We start from the raw sequence: 15642 nt of genomic DNA, 5'->3' as shown, positions 1-15642 counted from the left end.
ATCATATTTCACAATTTGCCCAAGTTTATATGTAATCTTCTATCTTTTTCTAATTCAAAAATTTCCTGTGTTCTTGCTGATACTCACCTTGGCTCATCTTATCTGTTGACCATGTGGATTAAAACAAGGTACATATATATGTCCATATTAATTTTTATTTAATTTGGAAGTGTTTCACCATTTGATTGATTTATACACTTGAAATATAGATTGGAGTTTCTTGATGGTGGAATCCTCGGTAAAATAAAATCCATATAGCACTGTGATAAGCTAGATAAATTGGCAATTCATGATAGATCACGAAAAAGCTTACATCTCATAGAGTTGCAATACATATTCACAAACACTCATACACACACAAACATAGTATTCCTGAATCACGTACATTAGATTATCATATCACTACATGATCCATTGCAGGGTAAGTCGGTCTTCTCATTGACAAATAACAATTGGACTCCTGAAAAACATGTCTAGAGCTTCTCCATGAGAGCGAAGCTGAAATTATTTTTACACCCTTAGACATGGGTTGCGCGTTCACCACGACCTTGAAGTTTCGCTCCTCCAAGGTACTAAAGAAGGAGAGACTCATAGGCTTGACAGTGATTTCCACTCCTTTGGGTGCTGTGATGATGGCATTGTAAATGGATGGGGAAGGACCAACATTAGTGACCGTCCTTCGGAAAACGATTGCGGTTGGGCGTTGAGTGTTTTTCAAGTGAAGTTGCATAGTGGGATAATTGAGAGCATCATAACTTGTTGGAGGAGAAGAATCCGAGCAATTCACATTTTCATTGAATAATAAGGCAAGAATGGATCCACTGTAGCCCTCTCAGCATAGAAATGGAACGGAGTCCGTGTAATCATTAATGTCGTAGACTAGGCCGGGGTTCACTGCTTTGGTTAGGTTCATTTGGCCGGCACCGTAGCCAAATTCAGCATCACTGGACAATCTTGGGCTCAAAGGTGTTGCTTTAACAAACATTTCAAGAAAGTTTAATTAAGGGCATGCATGAAAATTATATATAAAGGGCTAAGCCAAGTGCATGAGGTTCTTATCATACTATAAACAAATCTATGAGAATTTTACAAAGGAATTATACTATAGTGAAAACTTTATTGTAAGTAATTCTTATTTAAATTGCTTGGACACTTTTGAATTTAAATTGTGATACAAGTAATTCAAGTCCTAAAACATTGAGAAAATAGGAGGTTGGTCTTACCAGTTGTCATTATAACAGATTTTATTACAGTCGGAGACCAATCCGGGTGGAATGACTTTACATAGGTAGCTACACCGCTAACGTGTGGACATGCCATGAAAGTTTCAGTCTTGAATGTGAATTTTCGAATGTTGGGTGTCACCTTTCAGCCCGGTAAGTGTCGCCAGAGGGGTGTATGCTGCCAAGATGCTAACACCCGGAGCTGCAATGTCAGGCTGTTCCATAATACATCAAATGAGCAATTTTATTCGAGTACTAGGCCGGTAGGCCCTATTATATATGGAAGAAGGTAAGTGCAAACCCTTATAATTAACAATTTAACACTAACACACACACAAACCTTGAGAATGTATTCTGATCCTGGACTTGGACCTCGAGATGAGGAAGGAGCCATAAATGGAGCTGGGACTTTAACTTCTTGTGACTTGTATATCACTGCAGATGGTGATCTGAATGGCATAAAAACACCCCAATCATTTCTTCTTTTATTAAATAATCAAACATTTTATATGTCATAAAACTTGTAATATAGTATATATAGCAGTGGCCTCGTAATAGAATATAGATATACCTTACAGAGTGTAAATAGTAGTCTCTAATGAGTTCAGCTTCGGTGGAATTCACTGTGGTTCCTGGTGCCATGTAAATTGGGTCATAGTAAAGAATCCCACCACCATCACTGTTGATAATGCCAATCCCTCCAATGCTTTTGATATAAGAATCAGGTAGTTCCGCAAACAAATCGCACAAGACAAGCTTTCCTTTCACCTTGACGGGGTCGATTGAGTTTTCAATACATTTACTGTATATGAACCACACTATAAATTAAGTTCTAAAAAAATAAGCCTTCATTAAGCAGATAATATATATATACATATATATATATATTGATTTTCTTGAATGCTTAATTAATGGATGCATACACAAAAAAATAGTATACACCTTGCATTTAACTTGCTCGAAGATGTTTTGGCTACATCAACCCCCGCAACAAGTGGGTACATTTTTCGCTTAGGATTGAATGCGTTTATTCCCCTTCCCTGCATTGCAGATGTATTAATTAATTCTACTTAATTCACGATATTAAGTTGGGTTGAGCAGAGAAGCTAACTAGCTATTCGAGTTTAGATCAATCAGTCAAACAGTTGTTTAATTTGCTTATATATATATAATATTAATGAAATAAATAATACTTACTGAAGTGGTTTTTCCATTGCCTAATACAACTTTGCTCCTGAATTGTCGATCCATACCAGTAGCTGCCACGGTTAATGTCCAGGGTTGATGGTTTTTGACGGTACTGGGAGTTGGTCCATCATTTCTAGCAGAAGCAACAGTGATGAGACCAGCTCTCATGGCCAAAAATGAAGCCACTCCATCAACGGTCAAGATGTCTTTTGATTGATAACCAATAGACATGAACAGTATATCAACACCATCACTAATTGCGGCTTCAACGCCAGCAAGAATGTCCATATCTGCACATCCAACCTCTTCGCCTGTACCCCAGCACACCTTGTACATAGCCAATCTCGCCGACGGCACTGCTCCGCGTGCAGTCCCTCTACCAAATCCATATACGCTTGCATTTGCTACAACACTTCCCACTGCGGTTGATGATACATGGGTCCCATGGCCAGCCACATCTACAGGCGACAATATTTCCCCAACAGGGACTGCTTGTTCTGGGTCTAAGTTGAAGTATTTGGCTCCTATAAGTTTGCTATAACACAACACAAGCCACTAATTAATAAAAGGTCATCATCAAAATACTGCTCGCTTGCTCTGTTGCTTGTTTTGTTTTGGTTGCTTGGTAATCTATGTTAACTAGCTGTCCATTGTTCGCAAGAAAAAATACATCAAAGATTCATTGTAGCATTGTTAAAAAAAACAAATTAAGCAAAAGAAAATACATCATAGATTCATTGAACGGACTAATTCACACAAAATATCTTTACAATTTAGTTCTCAAGTTTCTATAATTAACATTTGAACTATTTTATTCCCCTGACCATTCACTTTGAATCATATAATGTGTTTGACTACTATAATTCGAGAGGTTGCTTTGAAAAAAATAATGATATGACCAGTGATTCGAAATTAATGAAATAGTATATAATTAAGAAAACGAATTTACTTATTGCATCCTGAAAAATTAGCAAATGGCCCACAACTTCCTCTCCATCCTGTCGGGGGAGGACCTAATCCATCATCCTTAAAACTTTCTGAATCTGGAGTTATACCTAGTCATGACATGTTATTAAGAGACGTGTCAGCTCTCAAAAAATTTCATCAAATTGAATACACAAATACACACACGTGCAACATTTCTAACCTGAATCTAGTACACCAACAATAATGTCGCTTTCCATTTTCAAATTTCTTCTTACTGATTGAGGAAAATCAAGGAAGTCCCACGATCTAGTCGTATGCAGTTTTTTATATTGGTTTTTGAAAACAGTAAGCACCTCGTCCATGCCGAAACATTCATAAATAGATATAATTATTATGTAATAACTAAACATAAAAGAATCATGTATAAGAAGTTTTACACATAGTGGATAACTTTTTGACTTCATCTCCAGATAGTTTTGCTGCAAATGCATTGAAAATTTTGGTATAGCTATACACATGGGACTCCTTAGCATCGACATCACTGTTTCAATAGTATATGCACACACATGTGAACCCATATAGATATATACATATACATACAATAATATATGCAATCACATTTGTGTGTGTGTGCGTATGGACATAAACAGCAAAAGAAGAAGAAAAAGAGAGTGGAAAAAAAAAAAAAAAAAAAAACAGAAAAGAAAAGAAAAGAAAAGTGGATCAATCAACGAACCTTCCCTTCAAGGTTGAGAGGACATCAATGTGTGACTTAAATAAAGATTCCTCGTCAAGTGGACGATCTCTTGAGAAGAGTGGACGATGTCTCAAGAATACTATGTAAAATTCCTGCAACTTAATATAAATATATGATTTTATATAAGTATGTATAATATTTTTAATATTAATTGATATAGAATGTGTGATACCCCCGGATTTCCGAATGTGGGTTGGCCAGGCCCACGCCCGAATACCCGAGGATATCAAAACAAATTGATAATAAACAAATATAGAGTACAAAAAAATAAAGAAGAATAAATAAAATACTGACAAGAAACTAAAATGATAATCTAATAATAAACTTCAGAATATATTTCTATTAATTAATAAACTCTTATGATATAACTGATCCTTCAAAATACAACTCGGGAATTCATACCGTGTGAACCCCTACAAAATCCAAACTAAACAAATAACAGCAATAACTGTCTAAATCAGGAAACTGAATCATAAAAGAACTCCTATGTAGCATCGGAAGAATGAAGTAGACTGATCCTCACTCAGCACGAACAACCTCTACTCTTGACGAACACCTGAAAAATAATGGTGGGTTAGGCCCACAAACAAGTTCTACTCTACTACAGTCCAAGCAGAGATCCGATACACGTATACATCCTAGTCAATCCAACAGTAACTAGTAGTCCGTATATATGTATATACACATTAAAGGAACCTTACTAGACTATAGGGTTGTCTCAACTTGAATAGTAGGTAACATGCAAAACGCACATATAGTGGCCATGAGTACCTAGACCTACCAGGGTACACAACTATACTATATCTAGCTACACATCCTTGGCGATATACGCGCCCTAATCACTGATCTTGAGACTCAAACTCATATCATGGCACCATACTTATATATATATATATATATATATATATATATATATATATAAAATCTAGTAACCATCATATCCAGTATAAATTAATCCTCCATAAGTCATTCAACTTATTCAGCTGACCTGACTTGAATATAAGTAGGACTTAACATTTTAGTTAATCCATTCCCTTATATAATAAATTAATCATCCATAAGTCATTCAACTTGTTCAGTTGACCTGACTTGAATATAAGTAGGACTTAACATTTTAGTTAATCCATTCCCTTATATAAAATAGGTAGGACTTAACTGATAAGTTAATCCGTTCCTAGAATGCCACCGTCCCATACCGGTGCATTAAACCACACAATCCAATAATTGATGTAACGATTAAGGAAATACATCAAACAATCCAGAAATAACTATGATAATATGATATCAAGTTATCACAAAATAGGAATGACTTATTATTTATTTAAGCTTGCTATATCATATGTCCCACACAAACCGAATCTTATACATGATGATATTTTATTATACCGTCAAATAAACATTCTCCATATCCAATTCATCCTACACATTTAATCTTAATTGTTAAAACATTTTAAAAGATTAAATCCATTCGTTTGTTTAAAACATTCAAATAGCAAGCAACATTATAATTGAGTCTATTTAAATTTATTTAAACCCAAACCTAATTCCTATTTAATGTTCAGGAATTCTAGGCATGTTTCGATATTCCATCATTCCACAGATATGAAAAATACATAATTTAAACATATAAAATTTCACACTAGAAATCAAATCAAAATCATGCATTTATCAATTCATAACACAAGAACAAATATGAACCAATTTCATAAAACCTATGTTGTAATCCAATTAAACATGCATAATTCTTTAATTTTATGTGTTTAATAAATCCTGGAATTTCCTAGGCATGTACAGAAACACGAATCAAAGGGAAAGCGATAGAAGAAGAACTTGCCTTAAACTTTCGGATCGAAAGTTAAACTTCTTTTTCCTTGATCTTCTCTCTACAGGGTTTTTTTCCTCCTTCCCTCTCTAACTCTCTCTCTCTCTCTCTAGAATATATCACGTGAATATTTCTAACCCCCTTTTACGACCTATAGCTATATATTTATAGGCTAAATAAAATAACCCTAACCCTTTTCCCAATCCAAGTCAACTTAAAAAAAATAAATATTAAAATATTAAAAAGGTAAGTAAAATATGTTACGTATATAATTTATGCATGTGTTTATTAAATAAATAAATTATACATATTCTATTATTTATTAATGGATTATCTAATAATACTTAAGTTACCATAATATTATAAAGTAACTTAAAACATAACACGTATCAAATCTATGTATATTTTTATTATTTAAATATAAAACATATACATCAGATTAAATATTACTACCCAAATTACCATAAAAGTAATTAATATATTACTTTCCTTTTTATATATGTATATAATATATATCTATATATATACATACACAACTATCCATGGGCAATAATCCATACACATCCAACCTCCTATCCAAGTAGTTCATGGGACCCAATTGGTTGGCCCATTACTACTAACCATAACCATAAAAGAAAAATAAAATAAAATAATAAAAGAAAAGAAAACATTTAATTTACAATTAATCAAAATACCATTTAAGCACATAATCTAATTAAACAATTAACACATAGACAAATACAAATAATACATAGACACATAATTAAATAATCAAGTAATACTTAATTTAATTAAACACATAAGCAATTAGTCAAATAATCAATTAAATAATTAAAAATATAATTAAAACAAATAAATAAATACCGAGACTATCCTTTTAAAATTAGGGGTATTACAGAATGATTACATAACTATAAATTAAGAAAGAGAAGTTTAAGGAGTGAGATGCACCTTTTTCAGATCTCCATTTACAGCTACAAGACCTGTCAAGGTAAGAGAAAGAAGATAAGAAGAGAGTAGAAAGTAATGGATATATGCATCTTTCCACATCCTTGCTGCGAGTCTTCCCTATTAATAGTAAGAAACCCAAGCTAACATTATACAAATATTATTTTTATATTAGTCTACTACTGAGTTAACTTAGTATTTATAAACTAATAGCATGAATGATTAAAGAAACAGCATAAGATCAACATGATTTAAATAATTAATGCAAAAAGAGAGATTAGACTAAGAAAGGCCATCATGAAGCTAAAAGAATTGACCAGTGTTAGATCACTTTGAGGGAGAGAGGGGGAGAGATTTACTTGTCGGGTCGAGTAAATTGATGAATATGCGTGAATGAGTAAGTTGAAAGATAAGTTATATAGACAGATCACGATTCTCTCTTCTAAAAATTAATTTACACATAACAATTTTAAATTGAAAATTGGATTTTACATTTAATAGTGCTGCATCATTATGACACAATGAAATATATTGCATTGATGTTGCATCTTTTATATAGATTTGTTGCATAAGTGTTACATCATAATAACATTGCGTTACATTATAATATAGTGTATTGCAATATTATTTTAGTAGTACACAAGATGACAGGAACAAGAGAGGATTATTGGCTTAATTCTATGGAACTAATGAGGATGTAGGCAGAAGGGAACTTTGGGAAAGTATCAACGAGCATTCTAGCCTATTCTTGCACTCTCCGTGGGTTATAATTGGTGACTTTAATATCATTAATTCCCCCCTTGAAAATTTCGAAGGGTCTCAAAGGTGGACAACTGCAATGTATGACTTCAGGGACTGCCTCTACTTCTCATAACTGGAGGACTTAAGATCCACTGGTGTGCGATACACATGGAACAACAAAAGTGTGGGGATTGGTAATATAGCAAAGAAACTTGATAGGGCATTTATCAATGAGAAATGGACTCTCACTTACCCCATGTCAGATTGTGTCTTCTTATCTCCTGGCCTATCAGATCACAGTCCCATACTAATAAAGTTGGGTTTCACAACAAGGCCAAGGAAGATCCCTTTTAGGTATTTCAATGCATGGGCTGCCAATCCTAATTTTCTTGCTACTGTGGAGCATGTCTGGTCCTCTCCTAGATCTGGCACTATAATGTTTTAAGTTATTCGAAAACTGAAGGCTCTTAAAGAGGCTCTCAAGTTTGCATGTAGAGTTGATATCTCCCATGCAACAGAGTTACTGACACAGGCTGAACAGGACCTTAACTCTTGTCAACTTCTTCATGATTCCAATCCTAGGGACATCCAGCTACGTGAGTGAGAAAAGGAGCTTATGGTTAACTATTCTAAACTTGAGCTTGCAGAGGAGCAATTTCTTAAGCAGAAGGCTAGGGTGAAGTGGCTGAAAGAGGGGGACAGTAACACGACGTTCTTCTTCAAAATCTTTAACTCTAATGTCAACAAGAAGAAAATCACAAGCCTTGCATCAAGCAGTGGAGGCATCATTGATTCAGAAAGCCTTATTATTGCAGAGGCAGTGGCTCATTTCCACAACCTGCTAGGCTGCTCACCTCCTCACTACCCTAGTTCTGTAGCTTAACAGCCATTTATCTCCAAATCAGTCCCCTCCTCATTTCTGCCATTACTTTGTGCTATCCCATCAGAAACTGAAATTCAATCTTGTTTTTTGTCCCTCAACAAAGGAAAATCACCTGGTCCTGATGGCTACAATGCCCACTTTTACCATAGTGTCTACCAAGTGATTGGTAATGATGTGGTTTCTGCTATTAAGGGATTCTTTACTAGTGGCATGCTACTGAAAGAGGTAAATAATTCTTACTTAGCACTGGTTTTGAAGATCCCTAATCCCTCATCCATGCATGATTTCAGACCTATCTCATGTTGTAACACACTTTACAAATGCATTGCTAAACTTTTGGCTATGAAGCTCAAACAAGTTCTACCTTCCCTAATTGACTCATGTCAGAACGCATTTGTTAAAGATAGGCAAATCGGGGATAGTGTGCTTCTGGCACAAGAGTTGCTACATAGGTATCGTAGGCATCTCTCTCCTAGATGTGCCTTGAAGATTGATCTTAGAAAAGCCTTCAACTCAGTTGGATGGGAATTTATGTTGGACACACTTGCTTTGTTTGGTTTCCCTCCCCCTTTTTTGGGGTGGGTTAAGGCATGCATCACTTCACCATCATTCACAGTGGCCCTTAATGGGGAATTTCATGGGCACGTTCAGGAAGTTAAGAGGCTTAGACAAGGGAACCCCCTTTCTCCCTTGCTCTTTGTCTTGGCTATGGAGGTTTTTACTGCAATCACAAAAAAATCCATTGTTGACAATCCATCTTTCAAGTATCACGCAAGATATAAAAGCCTCTCTATTTCTCACATTATTTTTGCGGATGATCTTTACCTTTTTTCTCATGGAGACCTGTCCTCTATCTCTACACTCAAGCGTGCACTCGACCATTTTTCTGCTCTTTCAAGCCTCTGTATTAATAGCCTGAAGAGTTCCTTTTTTGTTTCTAGGGTTGATGATGCTCTCAAGGATAATATCCAGTCCCTTCTTGAATTTGAATGTGGTTCACTTCCTATAAGGTATTTAGGAGTTCCACTTATCTCTTCTAGCTTAACCTCTGATGATTGTAGAGGACTTGTTGAAAGAATCACTAAGAGGAATAGTCATTGGTCTTCCAATTTCCTTTCGTATACTGGCAGAATTCAACTTATCCAATCTGTGCTTTATAGTATGATTAATTACTGGTCTAGTCTATTTGTTCTTCCTAAGGCTGTGCTCACTGAGGTAAACAACCTACTAAGGAATTTCCTATGGTCAGGCAATGATTTTAAGCACACTGCGGTCAAAGTAAATTGGGCAGCATGTTACCTTCCTAAGGAGTGTGGTGGACTGGGTTTCAGAAATTTGGAGGTCGCTAACGTGGCTACAGGTCTTAAACATATTTGGAATCTTTTGGCTAATCACAAGAATAGCCTATGGGCGCAGTGGGTTAGAGTTCAACTTGTTAGGGAGCGCTGCTTCTGGACAATGAATATCCCACAGGCATGCTCTACTAATTGGAAGAAAATCCTACATCTGAAAGGTGTGGCAAGATCAATGATTAGATGGAAGGTTGGGAATGGATCTACAATATTTTTCTTGGATGATATTTGGCAAGGTGATAGCCCCCTTTCAATGCGAGTTTCAAGGGATTTAATTGATAGCACACCCATATTACCTGATCAGAAGTTGACTTCATTTCTTCATGATGGCCACTGGATCTTCCCACAATCTCTCACAGACATATTCCCGGAGCTATCCAGTCTTTCCACACCAAGCTCGTCTGTTGATATGCTGGTTTGGGCACCATCACCAATAGGCTCCTTCTCACTTAAGCACATAATTGAGTGGCTATCTATACCTCACTAGCCAAAACCATGGGCTCATCTCATCTAGAACAACCTCTCAGTACCTAGATGCAAATTCTCTCTGTAGCTTGCTGTACAAAATAGGTTGCCTACTCTTGACCGAAGCTGCATGAGATCTTTCCATGGATCGAGATGCTGTCTCTTCTGTAATTTGGTGGAGGAATCCCATAGCCACCTGTTCTTCTCATGTCAGTTCACGAGACCCATTTGGATTTCGCTGCAAAGTAAGGGTAGATTTCACTTTTCCCTATCTTCTTGGGTCGAAATTGTTCATCAAGCTTCAACTCGATGGTCGAATAGGGGGCTCAGATCATCCGTCAATAAACTTTTGCTTTCCACAACCATCAACAGAATCTGGCTTGAGCGTAATAACCGGATCTTCAACAATCGTAAATCTTCACAAATTGCCATCTTCAGAGAGATCACCACCCTTGTTCGACAGAGATTGCTTAATGTGACTGTTAAGGATTCTCCTCTTGCTAGAGCTCTGCAGCTAGAATGGGATCTGCCGGCCTTCATTCGTCCACCACCTGAGCCTCCAGATCCATTAACTTAGGGGTACAGGCAATCCCCAATTTCTAATCACCGAAAGGATGATATGGCTTATACATGTATAGCCTAGGGTTCACTTAGACTAAAAATGTCTTATGCTATTGATAAGTGCCAAATATTGCATATTCAAGCGCCCTTTCTTGCATTAGTTAAGTTTGTTAATGGAGTAAAATGTACAGTTTTAATTTATTTTCACACTTTTGTCTTGTTTCAGGTCGGTCTCCCTGAATTTGATCAAAGAAGCGGTTTTGGCATCAATTATGTTGAAATACGTGCGCTGTGCCGAGGAGTCATCTTTTGGACCTGACTTCTCCTGTTGCCGTTTTATGAAGTCATAACTGAGTGTTCGTCATGAGAGTGCATCCACGGTCCGGCTTAAAGAAGGCTTGCAAGAAGCCTTGAAAATGTTGCAAAGGCAAGCTTCCGCGGGCGCCCCCGAATGCCTTACCTCTCTGTCTAGTTTCGCGGTGCCTTGCTCCAACCCCCGCAGTAGCTCCCGTGCACCGCCGCGGACGCCCACCAAACATGCCAGTACCATCCTCGCGAGCCGCAGCTTCCGCGGGCGCCCGCCGGCCCTCTGCAGGCAGTTCACCTACCCCTTTTTTTTCAGCATTCTTGTTCCCTTATCTTCCTTTTATGTGGTGGAGATTGAGCCAAAAAGGGGAGCTCGGGATTTTGGAATATGGGGAGTAGGTTTTGGAAGGATAAGAAGGGGGTATGATCATACATATCTCATATCTCATCTTGGCAAGATTTTTGGAGAGAGAAGAGAACAAGGAGATAGAGTTCTTGTGGCTACAAGGAGGGAGCTCAAAAATGAAGGTTGCATCCAAGCTTCTTCCTTCTTCTAAGGCTCCCATGGGTAACTAAACCTCCATCTAGGGAGGTGATGAGGCCCCTCCCTTGTAAGCATGTTCTAATTTAGGTTATATTTTGGGGCAATAATGTATATTTTTGATCTTTCCATGATCTAGAGCCCTCTATTTGTTGTAATGGATTTTAAATGTTTATAAATGGTTATTTTGAGTTATTCATTTTGTCTTAGATGGTTACTTTTCCTAATTATATTGCTTGCACTTTCATAGTGACAATAGAAGTTAAATCATGGAATGGTTTTAATGGTATGGAGTTGGAGAACTTTGATAGATCATTGCTTAGGTGATGCTGTTGATGGTTTATGCTTATTTCTTACCTTCATGTGCTTCATCATTTTATCTAGGGCTTGGTAATCTTTCATTCAAGTAAATGTGGTTAAGCTATACCTTAGTTAGGTAGTCTAAACATGTTCACCTTTGATGGATCATGCTTGCTTGAGATTTAATGTACATCTTGTTGATTATATGGTAACGAGGTGTTGCTATTTATTTCTTGACCATCATATAATGTTTTTCCCCCAGTCTAGCTCTAATCTAGCATGTGTGTAAGGATGGAGGCGGATTCACTTCCCTAGTCTTTCTTTACTTGTATTTCATCTCCTTTAAAATTCTTGCAAGCTTTTATTTTATGCATCTTAATTTCATAACTTAAGTGATAACCAACAAATCCTCTATGAACACCCCGTATCATTCTAAAAAGACTCTAGACACTTAGGTTGCCATAGATTAGCGCAGTCCCAGTGGTTCGACTTACCCGACCACTAGCCCTATTTTACAATGATTCGTGCTATTGCGAAGGTTGATTTATTATAGATCGAATTCTCAACCAATCAATTTTTGGCGCCGTTGCCGGGGACTGTAAATGGTTTAGCAACCGAAGTTTTAGGGTTAATTTTAGTGTGATTGTTAATATCATGAATTATGAATATTTCTTGTGTAGTTTGACCATCTTGTGTTGTAAGTGAGATTCTAGGGACTCGAAGCTCACCGAGGGAAAGCTAGCTAATTTGTAAGTCTAGAGGACCCCAGGTAAGTCTCTTGACCTTCTAGTTTCGATATTGTGAATATTGTGCATGTGTTAAACTTAGTGACAATTTAGTTTTGAAGCCCTTGTTGAGGCTATTATCATGTTTAAATTTCGTGTACAAACATCAATCCTTATCGTGGCCATTTAAATTCTGTCTGGATAATTGAGGAGAAAGGGAACATTGTATGTGGAGTTGACGATGATGAATTGTTGCGTTGATTGCATTATGTATTGTTGATGTTTGGCCGTAGGTCATTTTCCTTACCAACTCTTGACTCGCCAGTTGACATAAATTTAGTTAAAAGAACTTTTAGACGAAACCTTAGGGAATCTTCTAGCGTAAGAGAACTTGAAACTGAATTTAACACAATGGCTAAAAATGTAGGAAATGTTAGAAATGAGGGAATTAATAATGATAGGGCCGAAATTCCAAATATAAGGCCAATGACTCTCAGAGACCATTTCATCCCTACCACTTATGCTTCTCCCTCTTGCATAGTGATGCCAAACATCGATGCGGCTCAATATGAGATCAAATCAAATACCATTCAAATGCTTCTATCTTTCCATGGCTTTGATAATGAAGATCCATATAAGCATCTTGATGAATTCCTTGAAATCTGTTCGACCATCCGGTTGAGAGGTTTCCCTGAGAATGCACTCCATCTACATCTTTTCCCATTTTCTTTAAAATATAGGGCAAAGTATTGGTTAAACTCACTCACTCCAAATTCCATCACTTCTTGGGCTCAATTACAGCAAGAATTCCTTAAGAAGTATTATCCGGTGAGTAAAACCAACCAAATGAGGCGTTCCATTCTTAGCTTTTCTCAAACGGATGGAGAACAACTCCATGAGACTTGGGAAATGCTACAAGATCTTCTTAGAAAATGTCCGCATCATTTGATTCCAAAATGGCAATTAGTGCAAGCTTTCTATGCTGGCTTGACCAAACCCCATAGATTCATGGTTGACTCTTCTTGTGGTGGGATGTTCATATCCAAGAATGCGGATGAGGCTTGGACCCTACTAGAGAATTTAAGCGAAAATTCACTTCAACATAATTCTCATAGGGCCCCGACCTCAACCAATGCAAAAAACACCAACCCTTGTCAACCAAAATCAATAAGGGAGGAGTCATCTCAAGTGGATGCCATAGCTCATAAGTTTTATCAATTGATGGCACCACATCTCTCCCCTTCATTATCTCAAAATTCGGCAAGTTCGGTATGCTCATTATGTGCTAGTCCATTCCATCTCATGGAAGATAGCCCCACACCGGAGCAATTTCCCAATCCAAATCAAGAGCAAGGGAATGCCATGTTCTCAAGGCCCGGGAATAATCCATATTCTAACACTTACAATCCGAGTTGGAGAGATCATCCGAATTTTTCGTGGCAGCAACAAGCCCCACAAAATTCTCAATTCTAAAATCAAGGGCATCAAAATCAGCCCCCTCTTCAATTTCAAAATAGGCAATTTCTAGCCTCTTCAAGCTACCATCCTCCGTATAATCCAAATGCTTATAATCAACCTCCGGTGTACCTAACTGATGAAATTGTGGCTGCAAACAAGTAAATGATGGAATCATTAAACAAACAAATTATGGATTCCAACAAGCAACTCTTGACATCTTTGCAACCTACTCTTCAAATGGTTCACTCTCATACTCAATCTATAGCTAAGCTCGAAAATCAAGTGGGCCAAATAGCTAACTCTGTGAACCAATTGCTTCAAAAGGACAAAGGTAAGCTTCCCGCTCAACCATTTGAAAATCCTAGAGGGATGCATGCGATTGATGAAACCCCTCTATTGAGTGGACCGAGTCATGAGCATGTTCAAGCAATCACCACCCTTAAGAGTGGTAGAGTGGTTTACAACAAGGTTGATGGAGACAAAAAATGAAAAAGAACCTCCTTTGCAAAATCCAAATTCAAGCTCTTCCAATCAAATTCCAAGCTCTTCTCGTCCAAATACCATTCACGGAAATCCCACACATGTTAACCCAAATGTGGAAACTACTTATGAGCCAAAAGCTCCGTTTCCTCAACTTCTCCAAGAGTCAACACATATTAGGAACAAGAATTGTAAAATTCAAGACATGTGGGAAGTTTTTAAGCAAGTGAAGATCAATTTGCCCCTTTTGGATGCTATCAAGCAAATCCCTCCCTATGCAAAATTTCTCAAAGACTTGTGCACTCAAAAGCGCACTTCTAAAAATCATTTGCCAAAGAAAGTGAGGTTAACTGAAAATATTAGTGCTATCATTCAACACAGCACTCTTCCGAAGTATAAGGATTCGGGTGCCCCCACAATCTCTTGTGTCATTGGTGACAACAAAAACGAGAGGGCCCTCTTTGACTTAGGAGCTAGTGTGAATTTAATTCTATACGCAGTTTACTTACAGCTTGGTTTGGGAGATCTAAAGCCGACTTCCATGGTCTTGCAACTTGCTGATAGATCGGTTAAGCATCCATGAGGCATTCTTGAGGATGTTATCATCCAAGTGGACAAATTCTACTTCTCGGTAGACTTTGTGGTTCTTGACACGGAACCGGTCTATGATCCCAAAAAGCACATTCCCGTGATCCTTGGTAAGCCATTACTAGCTACGGCTAATGCCTCAATTAATTGCCGAACCAGGGTGATGGACATTGCTTTTAGAAACATGCAAGTCAAACTCCACATCTTTCATGCAACTCAACATCCTTCCAATGAGGATGATTGTTTCCTTGTTGATGTCATTAATGAAGTGGTCGAAGAATCTCTCCCCTTCATTCTAAGCAAGGACCCCCTTGAAACTTGCATGTCCCATTTCGACTTCGCAAACTTTGACATTGATCAATCCATCCAAGAAGTTA

General features: G+C 37.3%; 1 pseudogene; it reads right to left on the bottom strand.

Annotated features, from left to right (window-relative positions):
• Window positions 1–368: 368 nt before the first annotated feature.
• On the bottom strand, window positions 369–6967 carry LOC132278302 (subtilisin-like protease SBT4.14; annotated as a pseudogene).
• Window positions 6968–15642: the final 8675 nt, after the last annotated feature.

Source organism: Cornus florida, unplaced genomic scaffold (genome assembly GCF_030987335.1).
Source record: "Cornus florida cultivar Cherokee Brave unplaced genomic scaffold, ASM3098733v1 CherokeeBrave_3.0.0_Hap2_Chr10, whole genome shotgun sequence".
NCBI lineage: Eukaryota > Viridiplantae > Streptophyta > Magnoliopsida > Cornales > Cornaceae > Cornus > Cornus florida.
The sequence above is the reverse complement of the archived record's forward strand: the minus strand, read 5'-3'. Positions and strand labels throughout refer to the sequence as shown.